The following is a 15,093-nucleotide window of genomic DNA, read 5'->3' on the forward strand; positions in this document are numbered from 1 at the left end:
TCATGTGAACCGCTTCCCTATACCACACTCTAATGCCTTGATGATCAGCCTCACCTTGAACCTCAAGGAATGGAGTCAGTTGTCTGTGCACCAAGACCTCTGAAACTGGGAGTCCTCAAATAAACTTTTCCTTCTCTGTAATTGTTCTGGTTGACTCTTTTAGTCACAGTAGAGAAAAAGCTGACTAAAACAGTTGGCTAGTATCATTCACCGTTGTTTCTCCTTTGCCTCCCCTTCTCCCTCCCCAAAGTTGCTTTTTTATTAGATTCACTAAAATTTTGTATTTGTTGTGGGTGGTCAACTGCCTTGATATATTTATTTATAACAGTTTTACTCAGATACAATTCATGTACTGTAAAATCACCCTTTTAAAGTTTACAATTCATTAGTTTTAGTTACACAGTTGTGCAACTATCACCACTATGGAATTTCAGAATAGTTTCCTCACCTCAAAAAGATACCCTGAACCATTAGCTGTCAGTTGCCATCTTTTCTTCCCACTAGGTTCTGGAAATCACTATTCCACTTAATGTTTGTATGTAGGGACTCGCCCATTCTGCACATTTCATATAAATGAAACCGTACAGTATATTAACTTTCATGTCTGGTTTTTATGTCTTACAGTAATGTTTTTTAGGTTAGTACCTGTTGTATCTTGTCTCAGTGTATGATTCTTATTAATGGTTGAAAAATATTCCATTTAATGGATATGGTGTATTTTGTTTACCTGTTCATCAGCTAGTGAATATCTGTGATGGTTATATTTAGGGACTTTTATAAATGATGCTGCTGTGAATATTTGTGTACAAAGTTTTTATAGGGACAGTTGTTTTCGTTTGTACTGGGTTATTCCTAGGAGTAGAATTTCTGGATCATGTGGTGATTCCGTGATTAACATCTTGAGGAAATTTTCACCTCTTTTCCTGTACTGTTTTACAATTCCATACCATGCTGTGGTCACTGCAATTTCTCTATATCTTCAGAAACACTTATTATTATCTAGTTTTTGTTTAAACCTGTCTTAGTGGATGTGAAGGGATGTTTCATTGTCATCTTGGTTTGCATTTTCTGATGCTAATTTTGTTGAACATTTTTTAGCGTTTTTTAATTTTTGTTGAACATTTGTACTCCTTGGGAATTATGTCTGTTAAAATACTTTGCCCATTAAAATTTTTTATTTTCAAATTAAAATATTCTTGGGCTATTTTTTGAAGTTTTAATTTGACAGAAAAATGAGTGGAAAGTACAGAAAATTCAGAGACTACACTTTCTGTTCACCCTATTTCCCTTACTATTAATATCTTTTCTTGGTATAGTACATTTGTAGCAGTCACTAAAACAATACTGATGTAGTATTAATTAAAAGTCTGCAATTTGCATAATGGTTTAGTTTGCATTGTACAGTCTATGGTTTTGTATAAATGCATAATGACCTATATCCAGTGTTACAGTACCATATAAAATAGTTTTACTGCACTGAAAATCTCTTGAGCTCCACAATTGAGTGTGGTGACAGAGAGGGAGAACAGTTACTGAGATCAGGGGTCTCTGATACCCTCATGACTGTGGCATGCCAGGTTCCTGGGAATGTTTCTGTATAAGGGCACAGGATGCCAAGCTACTGTAGCAATGCCCTGCATGAAGAGGCTCTGTGCAAGAGTCCTATCAGTTCTAACCTTGATCTAGGCACACAGCTCCCAGGAAGGAAGGAATTCTTATGCTAGACAACCACCATGTTTCACCAGCTCTGTTTCTCCAGTTTTTGCCCACCTTACAGTAACTTTAAAAATGGACTTTCTTGGGAGCTACACAAAGCTCCTAACTTTGCACTTCGCAACTATGGATTGCAACTGTGGAAAAGATACATAGGATGTCCTAGTTTCTATAATTTTCCTGAATACAAAGAATAATGGTTGCATAGTTTTTAACCTGATAATGAGATGTATATAAATAAAGATTGCTGGCGAAATTCTTTAGACCTGAATCTCCATCAGAGAGCAGGCTCCACCTGATCCTAGCTTAATCTTCAAGATCTGTTTCTGTGAATCTTTATTTTCCAATCTCCTTTTGCCCCTTGCCGGACCTGAGAGTTTGGTCGAGACATTCTACCTAATCATCTTGTCCTCCCTCAAAATCCTCAATTATCATTGATGTTTTTACTGTTAAAGTTTTGACTTTTGTAGACTGTCATAGTTAGAATCATACAGTATATACTTTTGAGATAGTCTTTTATCTTTTCAGATTGACTTTTATCACTTGGCAATATGCATTTAATGTACCTGAATAACTTTTTATGGAACGATAGCTCATTTTTTAGTGTTGAATAATATTTCATGATTTGGATAGATCATAGTTTGTTCATCCATTTACTTCTTGAAAGTCGTGTAAGTTTCCAAATGTTAGTAATCATCAGTGAAGCTTTGTAAAAGATTTCTGTGCAGGTTTTTGTTGTTGATCTAAGTCTTCAACACATTTGGATAAATAACCAAGTAGCACAATTGCTATATTTTATGGTAAGAGTATATTTATTTATGTAAGCAACTGCAAAATTGTCTTCCAAAGTAGCTGTACAAATTCTTATTCCCATCAGCAATCAATGAGTGGTCGTGTTACTCCATATCTTCATTAGCCTTTATATTGTCAGTGTTTTAGACTTTAGCAATATTTTAATAGGTATGTAGTATAGTCTCATTGTTCTAACTTGGAATTCCCTGATGGAAAACAATATTGAGCATCTTTTTGTATGCTTATTTGCTATCTGTATACAGTTTGATACTGTGTATCTGTGGCTTATGCATACATGGATTCAACTAACTGCAGATTGAAAATATTGGCAAAAATTATACTGAACATGCACAGATTTTTTTTCTTATCTGTTCCCTAAACACTATAGTGCAATTGTTTACATAGCACTTACATTGTATTAGATATCATGCAATCTAGAAATGATTTAAAATGTCCAGAAAAATGTAAGTTATATGCAAGTATTTTTCAAGTTTCTATAAACAACTTGAGAATCTACAGAGTTAGGTACACACCCCACCCACTTGTGTGTATGGCCTATAATCAATTCCCTGTGAATACTAAGGGAAAATATATCTTCTTTGGTGAGGTATCTGTTTAGGCCCTGTCTTTGTTTGGGCTGTTCTATAAATATATTTAAAAAACATAGCCTAGATGACTTATAAACAATAAAGATTCATTCCCCACAGTTCTAAAGGCTGGGAAATCCAAGATCAAGGCACAGGCAGATTCCATGTCTGATGAAGACTCATTTCCTTGTTTTTTAATGGCACCTTCTTGCCTTGTCTTCATTGTAATGTTGAAAGAGTAAGGCAGTTGTCTAAGGCCTTTTATATAAGAATATTAGTTATTTTCATTAGAGCAAAATCACCTGCAAATTCCTACCTCCTATACTGATGATTGGATTTAAACATGAATTTTTTTAAATTATTTTTTTATTTTTTTACAGACTGCATTTTGATTCATTATACACAAATGGGGTACATCATTTCTGTGGTTGTACACGGTATAGATTCATACCATTCTTTGTAATCCTACATGTACCTAGGGTAATGATGTCTGTCTCATTCCACCATTTTTCATACCTCCTCCCATCATTTCCTTCTACATAATCTAAAGTTCCTCCATTCTTCTCTTACTCCCTACCCCACTACCCCCATTGTATATCATCATCCACTTATCAGGGAATACATTCAGCCTTTGGTTTTTTTGGGATTGGCTTAATTCACTTAGCATGATATTCTCCAATCCATCCATTTATTTGCAAATGCCATAATATTATCTTTCTTAATGACCGAATAATATTCCATTGTGTATATATACCAAAGTCTCTTTATCCATTCATCTGTTGAAGGGCATATAGGTTGGTTCCACAATCTAGCTATTGTGAATTGAGCTGCTATAAACATTCATGTGGCTGCGCTACTGTAGTATGCTAGTTTTAAGTCCTTTGGTTATAAACCGAGTAGTGGGATAACTGGGTCAAAAGGTGGGTCCATTCCAAGTTTTCTGAGGATTCTCCACACTGCTTTCCAGAGTAGCTGCACCAATTTGCAACTCCACCTGCAATGTAAAAGTGTGCCTTTTTCCCCACATCCACACCAACATCTATTTTTGTTTGTGTTCTTGATAATAGCCATTCTAATTGGAGTAAGATGAAATTTTAGAGTTGTTTTAGTTTACATTTCTCTCATTACTAGAGATGTTGAACACTTTTTCATATATTAATCGCCTGTATGTCCTCTTCTGTAAAGTGTCCAATTCCTTGTCCCATTTATTGATTGGGTTCTTTGTATTTTTGGTGTAAATTTTTGTAAGTTCTTTATAAATTTTGGAGATAAGTGCTCTGTCTGAAGTGCATGTGGAAAAGATTTTCTTCCACTCTGTGGGCTCTCTTTTCACAATATTGATTGTATCATTTGCTGAGAAAAAGCTTTTTAGTTTGAGTCCATCCCACTTATTGATTCTTGATTTTATTTCTTCTGCTTTGGGAGTCTGGTTAAGGAAGTCTGATTCTAAGCCATGATGAAGATTCGGGCCTACTTCGTCTTCTCTTTGGTGCAGGGTCTCTGGTTTAATTCCTAAGTCCTTGATCCATTTTGAGTTGAGTTTTGTGCAGGGTAAGAGATAGACGTTTAATTTCATCTTACTGCATATGGATTTCCAGTTAAACATGAATTTTTGAGGGATTTATGTAAACATTCAGCCCACAGCAAGTCTTATGTCCCATTTATTTTCTTATTGTTAAGTTTAAGAGTTCTTTGTTTAGATTATAATCCTTTATCAGATATGTATTTTGCAAATATTTTTCTCCTAGATTGTGACTTTTTTTTCACTAGTCCCTTCCTCAGAGAAGTTTATTATAGTGAAGTTATATTATTTAAAAATTTTTTTTCTTTTTAGTTATACATGACAGTTGAATTCATTTTAGTATATTTATGCAAACATGGAATACATCTTATTCTAATTAGAATCTCATTCTTGTGAGTGTACACTGTGGTGGGATTCACTGTGATGTATTCAAAGGAAAGTTATGTCAGATTCATTCTGCTCTCTTTCATATTTCTGTCTACCTCCCTTTCTTTCATTCCCCTTTGTCTAATCCACAGAATTTCTCTTCTTCCCCTCTGCCTGGCCCTTGTTGTGGGTTAGCATCCACATAACAGAGAGAACAGTCAACCTTTACTCTTTGGAGATTGGCTTATTTCACTGAGCATAATAGTCTCCAGATCCATTCATTTACTGGCAAATGTCATAAAATCATTCTTCTTTATTACTGAGTAATACTCCATTGTATAGGTAAACCACATTTTCTTTATCCATTCTTCTCTTGAAGGGCACCTAGTTCACTCCTTAGCTTAGCTACTGTGAATTGTGCTGCTATAAACATTGATGTGGCTGTGTTACTGTAATATGCTGATTTTAACTCCTTGGGATATGTACAGAGGATTGGGATAACTGGGTCAAATGGTGGTTCCATTCCTAGTTTTTTGAGGAATGTCCGTACTGTTTTCCAGAGTGGTTGCACCAATTTACGGTCCCACCAACTCCCTTTTCCCTACAACCTGACCAACATTTATTATTCTTTGTGTTCTTGATAGTTGCCATTCTGATGAGTGAGGTGAAATCTCAGCGTAATTTTAATTTTCATTTCTGTAATTGTTAGAGATGTTGAACATTTTTTAATATATTTGTTGGTCCTTCATAGTTCTGCCTTTGAGAAGGATATGTTTGGTTCCCTTGCCCATTTATTGATTTGTTTATTTGTTTGTTTTGGTGTTACTTTCTTGAGTTATTTGTATATCCTGGAAATTGATGCCCTATCTGAGGTGGAGGTGGCAAAGATTTTCTCCCATTCTGTATGCTCTCTCTTCACAAATCTTGACTATTTCCATTGTTGAGAATGTTCTGTAGTACAGGCTTTCTCGTTGTGAATTCTTTTTAACTTTTTATTTATCATGGAATGATTTTATTTTGTCTTCAATTCTGAAGCTTAATTTTGGTGGGCATATTATTCTTGGTTGGCATCTGTTTTCTTTCAGAGCTTGGTATATTATTATTCTCAGACCTCCTAGCTTTGAGGTCTGGGTTGAGACATCAGCTGAAATTCACATTGGTTACCTCTAAATGTGACTTGTCATTTTTCTCCAGCAACCTTTAAAATTTTATCCTCATTCTCTGTGTGTTAGTCATTTTCATAATAATGTGTCCCGGTGTAGGTCTGTCTGTTATAATTTTATATATTTGGAGTCCTGTGTACCTCCTGTATTTGATTTTCCCTTTCATTTTTCATGTTTGGAAAATATTCCATTATTTCATTGGAAAGATTATTCATTCCTTTCAGAGCCTTTATCTTTCCCAATGAATCTTAAACTTTGCCTTTTCATGTTATCCCATATTTCTTGAAAGTTCTATTCATGATCTTTTATCATCTTTGCTTCATGATCAACTTTGTTTCCAGATTATATATTTTGTCTTCATTGCCCAAAATTCTATTACAAGTATTCTAGTCTGTTGGTGATGCTTTCCATTCAATTTTTAATTTGGTTCATTGATTCATTCATATTGAGGATTTCCGTTTGGTTCTTTTGCAGAATCTGTTTATTGAAGTGATCTTTCACTTCCTGTATTTCTCTCTGATTTTACTCCTCACATTGTCTTTTACCTTGCAGAGCGTTTCACTATGAACTTTCTACTTTCTAAATTCCTTTTCTGATATTTCCTCTACTGTCTTATCACTGGATTCTGTCATTGAAGTATTTTGCTTTGTTTGGGATTGTTTGTTCCCTTGCTTTTCCAGATTGTGTGTCTTCCCATTTATTAGTATGAATCTGAAGCATCAGAGTTTCTACTCTATGAACTTATTGTGTTCCTGACAGTTTCTAGACCTCACGGTTTGCGGGGGGACAAATAATAGTAATCACCAGTGCAAACAGTGCACAACATTAAACTAAATTCTTAGTTCCTACTGTTATCTAGAATGTTAATTGGCACAGTAAACCGATATGGTATGATAAGCAATTGCCAACAGTATAAACATTAAGTTTGCAAAAGGGTTTGCTATTTCAGAGGTGAACAGGGAGAATGCAGATGAGATGTAGGATGTGATGATTATGGGGGAATAGGAATGACAGAAGTAAAAAACAAAGGAAGTGTGAAAGAGAGCATAATGGAGTTTGACTGTTAGCACAAGAAAAGAGAAAGTGAATCAAGAGAAATAGACCAGTGAAAACCAATACAAAACAAAACACAAATATACTGATCAAAAACCCTAGCTCTTAAAAGATAGTCATGAAAAACAACTACCTTCCCCAAATGCTAGAAATTAGAAAAGCGAGACAAACATGTATATGTATAAATGTCCATGAACAGTTCAGCACAAAACAAATCAAAGAGGGAAAGAGAAAGAAGAGAGAAAAATCAAATAAAATACAAATTAAAAAATAAAAGAAAATGATAAAAGATTCTTGATGAAAAATTAAATTGTTTCCATTGCAGTGTTCAAAAATTGTCAATGAGAATATATTTTCATTGTCCTCAAATGTCTTTCTTGAGGTATGTTTGTACAAAAGATTTGTATCTCAGGCAGTCAAGTCCTCCTCTTTTTGTGTTGCTTGTCAAGTTGCAGTTCAAAGATTCTGGCTTCCATTCTCAGCAGTAGGAGGTGGGTTGGGTTGGAGAGCGTTGTCTACTCCACTGTCGGGGTGGGGTCACTGTAGAGTTCTGTGAGAGGATTTCCCATAGGTGGAGCTCCTTAAGGTAGGGTTTAGGTGTAGATAGAGCCCAGGTGCTATTTTGAATGGCGATTGACCTAAAGATTTTAATTCAGTGCACCTGTGGAGCCTGGCAGTTGCTGATCCATACTGGGAGTCTGTACTCCAAGAGTCTCCTTTGGGTTCCATTGTGGTGGCGGAGGAGACAGTCTTAATCACCCCCTTCGCCAATTGCAGATCCAGTCCTTCTCGCCCTCCCAGGCTCAGTCCCTAAGTATATATTCACTCCCAGTGGCCCAACCTCACTGGTCCTGTAAGCCACCCGACTTAAAGGGTGAGAAGAACCCGGGATGTCTCAGGTCTCAACCTGTATTCCCCTGGGTAAAACACTTTCGATGTCTGAATTTCTCCTGGTTTCCTAGGCACTCTGAGTCATGTGACTAACCTCTGCCTGGTCTGGTTTTTGGACCCAGCTCACATTATACAGGTCTGCATGCCTGGACTTGCTACCACAGCCACTGGCCACTGTAGTGTGGTAGGAATATAGCTCCTTCCTCAGCTGACCACAAAAATCTAGGAGATGGGTGGCGTCTTTCTCACACCAGGATATAGTGTATCACACCCTCTGGTTCAGTCTGGCAGTGTCCTTAATCTCCTATTTTTCCATACCAGAGACACATTATGGTGCCACCTGAAATGCAGGTTCTCTTAGTCCCTCTCCCTGGTTTGCCTGTGATGGATGGATCAGCCCTGGTGGTGAGTTTTCTTCTTTTATTTTATTGTATCCAACCTTCTGAGGCCCAAGGTGAAGCACAAGGTGTTTTCATAGTCCAGTATTAAATCCCAGTGAAACCCCTCTTTTCACCCACCTCACGTCTGCTTTCCTGGTCTTAGCCACAGAGCAACTTGAAAGCAACCTCCTCTACCATCTTCCAGTCTATGAAGTTATATTATAATGAAGTTCTTTTCTTTCATGGGTCATGGTTTTGGTGTTGTATTTATTTATTTACTTATTTAATTTTGGGGGAGGTCAGGGTGCTGGGGAGAGCCATATTGGTACTCGGTTCAGGACACTCTCATGGAGCTATACCACCAGCCCTTGGTATTGTATTTGAAGTTTCCAGCAAACCAAAGGACATTTAGATTTTCTCCTCTGCTATCTTCTGGGAGTTTTATGTTTTACACTGGATCGGTTCCATTTTGAGTTATCTTTTTGTGAAAGATGTAAGGCCTCTGTCCAGATTAATTTGTTTACATGTGCCTGTTCAGTTGTTTCAGCATAATTTATTATAAATACTGTCTGTTTTCCATTGAATTGCCTTTGTTCCTTTGTCAATATTAAGTTGACTATATTTTTTGTGCTGTTTCTGGGCTGTCCTGTTGCAGTAACAGACATTTCTGGGTATCCTTTCATCAGTAGCATACTGTCTTTATTACAGTAGCTTTACAGTAAATTTCCTGATCTTGTTAAATAATGTGTGGAAACCCTGCAGTTAACATCAGACTAAATGATGAGAAGTGAAATGCTTCCCTGCTATGATCAGAAATAACTGTAGGGTCTCTTGGGGTATCTGGATTTACTGTGGAGTCAAATATTTAAAAGTAGATTAAACACTTCAGTCTAGTGTAAATACTAAGAAGAAGAATAAAACTTTGGCTAGCTCTTGATTCTTACAGAAGATATATTTTAGGGAAATATTGTTTTAAGCAAAATTTTTGAAGAGAATCCTGTTTCAGTAGATTTTAGGAAAGATTTCACTCATTTTTTTTCTGCAATGAAGAGAAAGGCCTCCCAATAGAATGAACTTTGATGAAGATGATAGACAACGGTATGGTGCCTACTAGACAGTCACACTGTTAAGCTTGCTGGTTGTTTCTTCACGTGAAAGTTCACTTTTCCTTTGTTGAACTTTATGTAATAGACCTTAAAATTCCTTTCTGGGGTCTCTTGTCTCCAAACTTTAGCTTGCAGAAGTGTTTCTTCTTTTAAATGTGAGGTAGCAGGTGATGTAAAACCAAACAAAAGCCTCTGTGTCTGCTTTAGAGATGGATGTATTTTAATGGTTATTGGTTAAAATGAAAGAATAATTTTCCCTTTAAATGTGTCTTTCAGGTCTTCTTATTGGTATGACATTGTTTTCTATATTGGATAATCATTGTTTTTTAAAGTAAGATGGAACCAAATTAGTTATAATCTGATTTACTCTTTTCTTTTTAAGGTACTGGGAATTGAACCCAGGGGCACTCAGTCACTGAGCTACATATGCAACCTTTCTACCTTTTTTATATTTTATTTTGTTGAGATTAGGTTTTGCTAAATCTAAGTTGCCTGTGCTGACTAGGAACTTGGAATCCTCCTTCCTCAGCCTCCAGAGTCGCTGATACTATATGCAGTTGCCACCTACTGCATGTGGGCTCTTGTATTCTTTTTATTTTTTCTATATTGGAAAAATTGCTTTTATAAACAGGTTATTCTGTGTATAGTGGATTCCAGGTTTGTTTGTTTTTTTTCTGTTTTTTTCCGCTTGTGTGTATATGTGTGCGTCTGTATGCATAGTAGAGATTGAACCCATGTCCTTGAACTTCATAAACATGTGCCCTATGAACCAGCCCTGCTGGATTTTGGGTTTTTAACTGTGACATACATTTTACATTGCACCTGTGTTCCAACAAAAAATAACTAAAACAAATCAATTGTTTGCTGTGAGGAAGCTTTTTAGTTTGAATGAATTCCATTTATTGATTTTTTATTTTACTACTTGCACTTTAGGGTTCTTGTTAAGGAAGTCAGTTTGTAAGCCAACATGATGGAGATTTGTAGTTACTTTTTTTCCTATTAGGTGTAGGGTCTCTGTTCTGCTGCCTAACTCCTTGATCTTCTTTGATTTGAGTTTTGTGCAGGGTGAGAGATAGCGGTTTAATTTCATTTTGTTACATATGTGTTTCCAGTTTTCTCAGCACCATTTTCTCCAGTGTATGTTTTCAGTGCCTTTGTGTGGTATGAGATAACTGTATATATGTGGGTGTGTCTCTGTGTCTTCTATTCTGTACCATTGGTCTATGTGTCTGTTTTGGTGCCAGTACCATGCTATTTTTGTTACTATGTCTCTGTAAGTACAGTTTAAGGTCTGGTATTGTGATGTCTCCTGCTTCACTTTTCTTGTTAAGGATTGCTTTGGCTATTTTGGGTCTCGTATTTTTCCAAATGAATATTTTTATATAGCCTTTTCTGTTTCTATGAAGAATGTCATTGGGATTTTAATAGGAATTGCATTGAATCTGTATAACACTTTTGGTAGTATGTTTTGACAGTATTAATTCTGCCTATCCAAGAACATGGGAGATCTTTCCATCTTCTAAAGTCTTCAGTTAGACTATTTGAGCGTAATGAACCGAGTTGTGGATCTTTGTGTTTATCATATCCAGGGGTTCATTGAGCTTCATAATTTGGTTTTCATTAAGTTGGGGAAATTTTCAGTCATTACTTTTTCATAACATTTTTCTTTTCTCCTTTTTGTCTTTTTCTACTGTCTGCTTTATACATTTCTTGCTATATGTTGTTATGTATGATGTTATCCCAGGAATCTTTAAGGCTCTGTTCATTTTTCTGCATTCTTTCTTATCTTCTTTCTTTTTATTGGATAATTTGTTTCCCTGCTTCCGATTCACTGATTTTTTTAAAATATCATCTCATATATTTTCTTGACCCATGATGAACCTTTCATTTTTTTTTTTTTAACTATACTCTTCAACTCTGGTTAATTTTCACATTTAAAGGTTAATATTTCTAGTGGACTGGAGCTGTGGTTCAGTGGTAGAGGTCTTGCCTAGGCTTTCACAGTGTCCTCATTTGCAGGGGGGAAAAAGTTAGTATTTCTTTTTTGATATTCCATATTTATTGTGTAACTATCATCATATCATTTAAAAAATTTTAAATATGATTTGTTTAATTCTTGGAACCAAATTATAGTAGCTCCTTTGTATTCTTTGTTTGCTAAATCCAATTGCTGTGTCTACCAGGAATCATTTTCTGTTGACTGCTTAAAAAGGAACAAACCTACCTGAATATAGGTTAGGATTCTCATGTTTTTAAAATATTCTGAAGGTGGTTGTTTTGAGGTGTTTTGTTTACTTATTTGTTTATGTTTTGTATCTTACCTGATTGTAATCTGTGAACTCTTTCTCCCCAAGAGTTAGAAGCCTTTGAATTCTCTGTTAATTTTTTAATTCTTTATTTTTTTTAGCCTGGTTTCTTTGGGTTCAGCTCTTTCTCTGCATAGGTTAGTGGCCAGAAACTATGACCACTAGTGGTTGAGTGGTTGAACCCATAGTTCTATGGGTTAGGAATCATGTTGAAATACTTTGAGTTTATAAGGCTCTCATCACTTTTTTTTTTTTTTTTTTTTTTTTTTTTTTTTTGCGATGCTGCAAGGCAAGCACTCTACAAACTGAGCTATCTCCCCAACCCGCTCTCATCACTTTTTGATGATTAGAGTTTGGACAGTTTTCAAGTTGTCCTTGACTTTTACTTTCTCTGAGTCACTCTTTGGTGTCCTATATGTGTACACAGCCTCTCAGTTCATTGAAATAAGAAGGGAGCTTATTTAGGCCCCTTGTGCTTCTCTGATTTCTTAGATCTCCCTGTTAAATTTCTGAATGTTCTGCTATGATAAATCTACCTTCACAGACTAAGGTGGGTGGCAGAGGGAGAAATGACAACATCCCCCAAAAGGAAGACTTTTTCACTGTCTTAACTGTAGCATCTACAAGTGTTTCATGAATAATGACTTCTCAGTTTGTTATTTCCTTTGATCATTTAATTTCCACAGTCCTAAATGGTTGTTTTCTATATTACAGTCCTATTTTATAGGCATTTTGAGGGAGTGGGTTCACTAATCTCATCATTCCTCTGTGACTGGAAATCTGTCCACTTCTAAAACTTTCTAACATCTTAATACCCTCCTAAACCTCCTCCTACACCACTGTAATTCAATCCAGTTAGGTTTTGGTGGGGGGGGTTGGTACTAGAGTTTGAACCCAGTCCCAGTTATGCTTTACCACTGAGCTGTATCCTCAGTCCTTTTGTTGTTTTTGAGAAAAGGTCTTGCTAACTTGCCAAGGGCCTTGCTAAATTGCCAAGGCTGACCTCAAATTGGGAATCCTCCTTTCTCAACCTCCTGAGTTGCTGGGATTACAGATGTGTGCCACTGTGCCCAACTCAATCCAGTTAGGCTCTTGTCACTACTGTTCTATGGAAACTACTCTAGTAAGTGTCATCAATGTCCTGCATTCGCCATATCAATTGTCAGTTTTGTGTGTGTTGAGTGTGTGTGTGTGTGTTTCTCAGCAACTTTTGACATAAATGGTCACTCACTTTTTCTGAAATTTCTATTCAGCTTCTAAGATAATATTCCTCCTATCTTCCCATTCATTAATTACTTTGCTCTATTACTTTTCATTCCATGAATTTATCTCTCCTTATGTGGAACCTTCCCTACGTGATACCCTCAGGTTCCTTTGTCTTAAATCCTTTTTATTCAAATGAACCGTAGATACATTTTTCTAACCCTGGCTTCTACCTTGAACCTCACTTGGCTATTTAATAAAGATTTTAAATGTAACTGGAAAACAGAACTCTTGTTCCACTTTCTCCTCCAAACTGATTCTCTTCAATTTTTGGAGGTTTCATGTGGTTCTGACTTTTGTATCATTCAGGTTGGTGTAAAGATCTTACCTTCCTCATAAGATCTTCTCTGACTTTCTGGATCTAAAACATAGCCTTTTCTCTCTATCATGATCCATCCTTTTACTCTGAATGAATATGTATTATTTATTTACTCCCTCTTTTCTCCCTATACTGTTTCATGACAGTAGGAACTTTGTTAGTCCTTTTCATTTCTCACATCCTTCAATACTGAACAGTATGCCTGCCATAGAATTAGTACATTGTATTTGTAGAATAATAGTGTTTTCTACTGTAGAATTGATATGTCATTAGTCAGCTAATAAAGACTCAGTAAACATGGTTAGAATTGGGATAGTTGCATATTTAAATGTATCTTCGGCCTGGAACTTCGTTTACCTAACATTGGCTTAACTAATGCTTATAAATATTGCTCTGTGAAAATTGTCTTTTGGCTCTTTTAGGGAATTGTGTGTTGCCCAGGGGCAGGTACTGGGGATCAGTTGCATTCAAAACTGATGAGGTTACAGCCCTAAACATTTCTTAAAAACCCCACTTCTGAATATTACTGCATTGGAGACTGAACCTTTAGCATATGAACCTTTGAGGGACATTCCATATACCTAAAGTCTAGAAAAACAGATAGCTTATTTTTAACATAGTTGTGTATGTTAAAAACAATTTTACTAGCTTGTATATCATGAAGAGGTATGTCTCGGTTTACTGGCTGGGTGTGGTGGCATTAACCTGTTATCCCAGCGAGTTGGGAGGCTCCAGGAGGGATCTCAAGTTCAAAGCTAACCTCAGCAATTTAGTGAAGTCCTATGCAACTTAGCGAGATCTTGTCTCAAAATAAAAAATAAAAGGGACCAGAGATGTGGCTCAGTGGTTAACTGCCTCTGAGTTCAATCTCTGGTACCAAACGAAAACAAAAAACACAAACCTGGCAATTCTCTACACAAGTGTGCTTCCTACATGTGAATTGGCAAAGTGTAGAAATTCTTCTACAAACCACTTTTGTTTGGAACAGAAATGGACGCAGGTTCAAGTTTGGTAATGTTTTTGTGTCCTTCTCTATTCCATGGTCAAAACTCAAAGAGTGACATCAGTTATTATCTTTGTTAAAGCAGTTGAACTATATTATATGTTTATTGCTTCAGTTACGCATTTTGTAACAAGTAATGGAATGACAGATTGTTGTCTTTTAAGAATTTAAATATTACTTCATACATAAACCCAGTTCTGAAGGTCATTTAAAGAAATATTCACTTATTTCTCCTATCTTCTAAAAACTAGAGCCCAGTCTGTTCTAAGGTAGTTCTGCGTTTTTGACTCACTTGTCCCTAAGCATCCTCACCTTTCTCTTTCCTGGGCTCTTTTGTGATCATAATTATCCTTTCCAGATTCCCAGGCATATACCTCATTTTTTTTAGCTTTCTGAATTATTATAGTAATTTAAAAAGTTGGGGTTTTTTTTGGCCACGTAGCTGGTAGTTTGGTATTTTTGACAGCCACTAGAATATTGTTGGAATATGTACTCTTTGTTAATAATCTGTTTAAATTTACTATTACAGTAGAATAAGATATTTAAAAGTCATATTATTTAATGTTTAATTATCAGGCGATGTGAGCATAACTTTGAAATTTCCCAAAAGAAGTTTCTGTAGTCTATAA

At 36.0% G+C, this 15,093-nt stretch overlaps 1 protein-coding gene across 1 annotated transcript in view; it reads left to right on the top strand.

Moving 5' to 3' along the window:
• Positions 1–15,093, top strand: part of Gsk3b (glycogen synthase kinase 3 beta) — a 190,502-nt gene that overhangs the window by 97,530 nt on the left and 77,879 nt on the right.

This window comes from Sciurus carolinensis, chromosome 9, assembly GCF_902686445.1.
Source record: "Sciurus carolinensis chromosome 9, mSciCar1.2, whole genome shotgun sequence".
Lineage (NCBI taxonomy): Eukaryota > Metazoa > Chordata > Mammalia > Rodentia > Sciuridae > Sciurus > Sciurus carolinensis.